Consider the following 6,000-nt stretch of genomic DNA (forward strand, 5'->3'; position numbering starts at 1 on the left):
CAGATAGATCTGCCCCACCGATCCCGCTGACCCTCCTGCCCTGCTGGCTGCCTCCCTGACTGGCCTGCTGGGCTTTTCTCATTTCAGGAAGCAAATTGTTCATAGGCTTCGTTGCTCAGCATCCTGCATGCTGCGGCCCCTCCTACACTGATGGGGTAACAGGCACACCAGAAGCTCCTTTGCGTCCAGCTGGGCCTCACTACCTTGTCTCTGGGGCTTATAGGCTAGACAGCAGTGAGGAGGGAGGACCAGTGTGTGGGGTGAAGGTGTTTCCAAGGGTGGTGAGTCTGATGGGGTCACAACACAAAGATGCCATAGTGGGAGGGTGAGGAGAAAGCAGATGGAAGCTATAGAATCTACTATATGCTCTTTTTTTTTTTTAATGAATTTATTTAATTTATTTTTATTTTTGGCTGTGTTGGGTCTTCGTTGCTGCGCGCGGGCTTTCTCTAGTTGCGGCGAGCAGGGGCTACTCTTTGTTGTGGTGCACGGGCTTCTCATTGCGGTGGCTTCTCTTGCTGTGGAGCACAGGCTCTAGGTGCACGGGCTTCAGTAGTTGTGGCACGTGGGCTCAGTAGTTGTGGCACACAGGCTTAGTTGCTCCGTGGCATGTGAGATCTTCCCAGACCAGGGCTCGAACCCGTGTCCCCTGCATTGGCAGGCAGATTCTTAACCACTGCACCACCAGGGAAGTCCTGTATACTTTTCTTTAGTGCAGGAGCTTGGGGGTGGCGATGGTCTCTTCTGTCCTTTAATTTCCAAATCGTCTAGAGTGCACGTGTGTACTTTTAAATAAACTAGCTCTCAACTCATTTATTTTTTAAATATTTATTTATTGGCTGCGTCGGGTCTTAGTTGCGGCATGCGGGAGCTTTCATTGCGGCGCATAGGCTCTTCATTGCAGTGCACAGGCTCCAGAGCGCGTGGGCTCATTAGTTGCAGCACGCGGGCTCTCTAGTGGTGGCGCATAGGCTCCAGAGCTCGTGGGCTCTCTAGTTGTGGCACACGGGCTCAGTAGTTGCAGCGCTCAGGCTTAGTTGCCCCAAGGCATGTGGGATCTTAGTTCCCCAACCAGGGATCGAACTGGCGTCCTCTGCATTGCAAGACAGATTCTTAACCACTGGACCACCAGGGAAGTCCCTCAATTCATTTATTAAACACAGTTCACATGTCAGGCACCTTGCGAAGCTGGGAGTTGAAAGCAAAAACAAGGTTCTCAAAACCTAGGAAATACCACCTCTCTTTACAATGAGAAAAAAAAAAAGCAGGAGGAAAACACACATACGGAATGATCTCCACTGCTTACAGACTATAGAGAGCATGCTCTGTAAGACACTGAATATTCTAGAGCCTAACTTTGGTGTTAGCACTGCAGGGAGAGGTGAGCAGCTGCTCCCTCAAATATTTACCTTGCTATCCCCTTGGCCGCCTCCTGCTCCTGTCTTATTGGCAATTTGCCTCTCTTGCAGGAACTGACTTTTCAGCCCATCTCAGCCTGCTCTCACTTCTGGCTGCATTGAGTCTCTCATATTTTGAGCTTTCCAGATCCATTGAGGGGCTTTATTTATGATTAACATTTTCCACACTGTGTCTGTGCCCTGGATGTCTTTCTTCTTTGCTTTATTAAAACTGGATATGTTAACACTAGGTGTTTTCATCTTTATTAATATATTGAAAAACAGCTTGTTTGTTATAATTTCATCTTCCCAGGACTCAGGGGTGAGTCCCTGGGTGCTGGGTCAGATGGCAGACAATGGAAGTGACTATGGGATCTCATGTTGTGTTCAAATCCTCCCTCCATGCTAACCCTGCTGAGCTTGGATCACACCTGCGTACTTGACTCTACCCTGGGACAAGAGTTTTCCCGGGAGGATTTTCTATTCCTCATGTTAATAGGGTCTTGATATGATTCTCTCCACTACTCTTCCAGATGCAACTGAATCCTGGAGTAAAAGCCCATGGGAGTCCCTGCAAATATACTGGCACACAAGAGTGTTACACAGTTTTGTTGAAATAGCACGGGCTTTGCTGTCAGCTGGAGCTGGAATTGAAAGTGATTTTATCATGTGCTCAGTGTGTGACCTTGGCCAAAGTACTCAACCTTTCTGAGTCTTGGGTCCCTTATCTTCATGTGACAGAGAAAGAAGGAAAGATGTTAGATTATGACTATTTGCACTCCACCCCTGCCCCCATACACACACACACTCCACAACACAACGCACCTGAAATGAGCAAGGATTCTTTGCCTGCTATTGGGCTCTGGATTGGTTGCACCAGGGTGAGAGGTGGAGAGGAGAATTAAAGAAACCAGAGAGGCCAGATTGCATTGTTTAAGAAAGATTTGAAGGGGCAGTGGTGAGCCAGAAGGGAGCAAGTGGGAGCCTTTTTTATGGCCAACTACAAGGACATGGGAGCTTAAGAGCTGGGGCTTAGACGTGTCATTTTGCATCTTCCGAGAAGCAGATGCCAAGATGGAATTAGAAGTACAGAGATTTATTAGGGAAAATGCCTGTAAAATAAAAGAGAGAGGAAGCAGGACGAGCAGGAGGGAAGTTTGACACCTGTGAAGAAAGAGTGGGAAGGATGGAGGACTGAATAAGAGCTTCAGTCTGCAGTACAGCTCTGAGGGAGTCTTGGCTAGGCTGATGGGAGCCCCAGACCAAAGACTGCCCAGTAGAGGAGCCCCCTGTTGGGCAGGAATGGCCAAGTTCAGGTAACCCCACCACCTACATTGGCTGGGAGCAGCCCAGGGAGGGCAGTGGTGGGTCCAAAGCCCTATTGACGCTCTGGCGGGTCCAAAGGTGCTGCAGCACGAGGCTGTCAGTTATAACAGGTTCTCTCTTGAAGGGAGATCAGAGAGGCATGCTCCAATGTCTGCCATGGACCGTGGTGTAAAGATGGCCCTACCCCGTATACCCTCGTGGCTGCAGGGTTGATGGTCACTGCTGTGTTACCATTGCTGCTCTTGACAATTACCAAAAACTTAGTGGCTTGAAACAGCACACGTTTATTATCTTATAGGTCTGTAGGTTTGAAGTCCAAGAAGAGTCTCACTGGGCTAAAGGCCAGTGTTGGCAGGGCTGTGTTTCCTTCTGGAGGATCTAGGGGAGAATGCGTTTCCTGGTCTTTCCCAGGTCCAAAGGCTCACAGCCTGCTTCCTCCATCTTCAAAGCCAGCAGCAGCAGATGGGCGCTTCTTACATCCCATCACTCTGACCTTTTTTCTGTACTCACATCTTCCTCCCTGTCTCCTCTTCTGCCTCACTCTTCAACTTTTATGGACCCATGTGATTATACTGGGGCCACCCAGATAATTCTAGAAAATCTCCCCATCTCAAGGTCCTTAACTTAGTCATATCTGCAAAGTCCTGTTGGCTGTGCAGAGCAGCATATTCATAGGTTCCAGGGGTTGGGACGTGGACATCATTATTCTGCCTCTCATGGTGGCTGTGAGTTTTCAGTTTGGATTCTGTGTCCCATCAGAAACACAGTCTGTGGAGCCAGCCATTGACAGAGAGGGAAGCAGTCGGGTTGTGTGGCAAATAGATGAACTCCAAAGTTGGATTTTTATCAAGAATTATGCGGGAAGTTAATGATGGATATTTCTTACAAGCCATGTACTAAAAATAGTTTTGTTCAGGCAAAAATGGGAAGAGGATGATCAATTTGAGGGCAGAGGTAATGCTAACAAAATTTCATCTACAAAAGAAAAATACAAGTGTAACAAGTTTGTGGGATGCTTTCATCTGAAGTTGGTTCTTTTTGTCCAGCAGACTTTTCCCAGAAGGAGAATACCTAAATATCCTCCACATAATCAAAATTTCAAAAGAAACATATTCACAATAAAACACATATCTGTTTAAGAAGAAGAATCTTGAAATGTAGTGAATTTGAAACAGATTAAATTCTTTTGCTTAAAAAGAGTAAGTTCATACTGTGGGGAATGCATTGAGAATAAGGATTATGGGACGGCCTTCATCAATGTTCAAAATCTTATCAACACCACAGAATTCATAATGGAATAAAAATCTGTGAATAAAATGAATGTAGGGAGATTTTTAGCCATGGCTGTCATCTTACTCAACATCAAGAACTATATGCTGTAGATATAATAAATGCAAGAAGGCTTTTAGCCAATGCTCAATGTTTACTCTCTATTGGAGAATTCATATTGTGGATAAAGCCTATGAATGTAATGGGTATAGAAAAACTTTTAGCAAGTTCTCAGACCTTACTAGGCACCAAAGAATTAATAATGAAGTTGAAACCTATGAGTTTCATTACTCTAAGGCTGGAGTAATGACTGTGAGAAGACAAGACCTTCAGCCATGCCTCCAGCTTTGCCTAAAGTGAGAGAATTCATGTTGGAGAAAAACCCTACAAATGTAATGATTGTAGGATGTCCTTTAGACAGAGCTCAAACAGTGAGCAATATTTCAGAATTCTCATGTGAGTAATGAATGCAAAGAAGACTTTAATAGATACTGGCAATTCATGCATTGAACAAACCCTATAAATACAAAGAACGTGGGGACATCTTTAGTCTGTGTCACTCCTTATTCATATCAGAGAAGTCATATTGGGGAATGAAGGTAGAGCTTCTCTTAGTTATAAATTTCATTGATTTAACATTAAAAAAAAGTCACAGCAATGAGAAACCTCTGAATTTGGCAATATGTCTTTTGTCATAGCTCAATCTCATTGACAAGCAGAGAATTCTGATCTGGGAGAAATCCAAATCACAGAGCAAGTGAGTAATTTGAATACACAGGTAAAGCATGAGAAATGTGAAGAGATCCATTTGTCTGTGTAAATACTTGGTTTTCATTTTCATTTCACTGAAAATATTGGTAAATAAAGCCAAAGAGCAAGGATATTGAGGACTTTTGTCTTAGAGTCAAAATCAATAGAGGTAGTGGCTGCAGACAGAAGGCAATTTCTCTGTTATAAGGAAAGCCTAGCACATTTGTTTTTAAAAGCCTTGTCTTTTGGGACTTCACTGGTGGCGCACTGGTTAAGAATCGGCCTTCCAGTGCAGGGCACATGGGTTCGAGCCCTGGTCCAGGAAGATCCCACATGCTGCGGAGCAACTAAGCCCGTGCACAACTACTGAGCCTGCACTCCAGAGCCCGCGAGCCACAACCACTGAGCCTCGTGCCACAATTACTGAAGCCCATGTGCCTAGAGCCCCTGCTAAGCAGCAAGAGAAGCCACCGCAGTGAGAAGCCCGTGCACCGCAATGAAGAGTAGCCCCCGCTCGCTGCAACTAGAGAAAGCCCACACGCGGCAACAAAGACCCAACACAGCCAAAAATAAATAAATAAATATTTTAAAATTAATTAATTAATAAAAATAGATAAATAAAAGCCTTGTCTTTTAATAATGTGTATTGTAAGAATCATGAATGAACTCATTTTTTAATGGATAAAGTTTTCTGGGTTTTTTTTAACATTTATTGGAGTATAATTGCTTTACAGTGGTGTGTTAGTTTCTGCTGTATAACAAAGTGAATCAGTTATACATATACATATATCCCCATATCTCCTCCCTGTTGCGTCTCCCTCCCTCCTACCCTCCCTATCCCACCCCTCTAGGTGGTCACAAAGCACTGAGCTGATCTCCCTGTGCTGTGTGGCTGCTTCCCACTAGCTATCTATTTTACATTTGGTAGTGTATATATGTCCATGCCCCTCTCTCACTTTGTCTAATGGATAAAGTTTTAAATCTATTCCAAATGGCTCTGAGGAGACAATGAAGAACAAATCATCCAGAATGAAAAGTTTCCAAGTGAAAGGTCTTGATACACAGGAGGAGCCACCATTTTGTGATGATGGGTGTAAAAAGGAAGATGTAGGAGCAGAATGGGGGAACCTAGTGATTTTAGAGGAAACGGTAGACTCACAGTGGTGGTGAGCATTGACTTATGGGGAGAAAAGACAAGGGCAAGCTTCAGGATGGAGATCTGTGGAATCTGAAGGAACTATTTTCTTTGCTATCAGAA

The sequence above is a fragment of the Eubalaena glacialis genome, chromosome 5 (assembly GCF_028564815.1).
Source record: "Eubalaena glacialis isolate mEubGla1 chromosome 5, mEubGla1.1.hap2.+ XY, whole genome shotgun sequence".
Lineage (NCBI taxonomy): Eukaryota > Metazoa > Chordata > Mammalia > Artiodactyla > Balaenidae > Eubalaena > Eubalaena glacialis.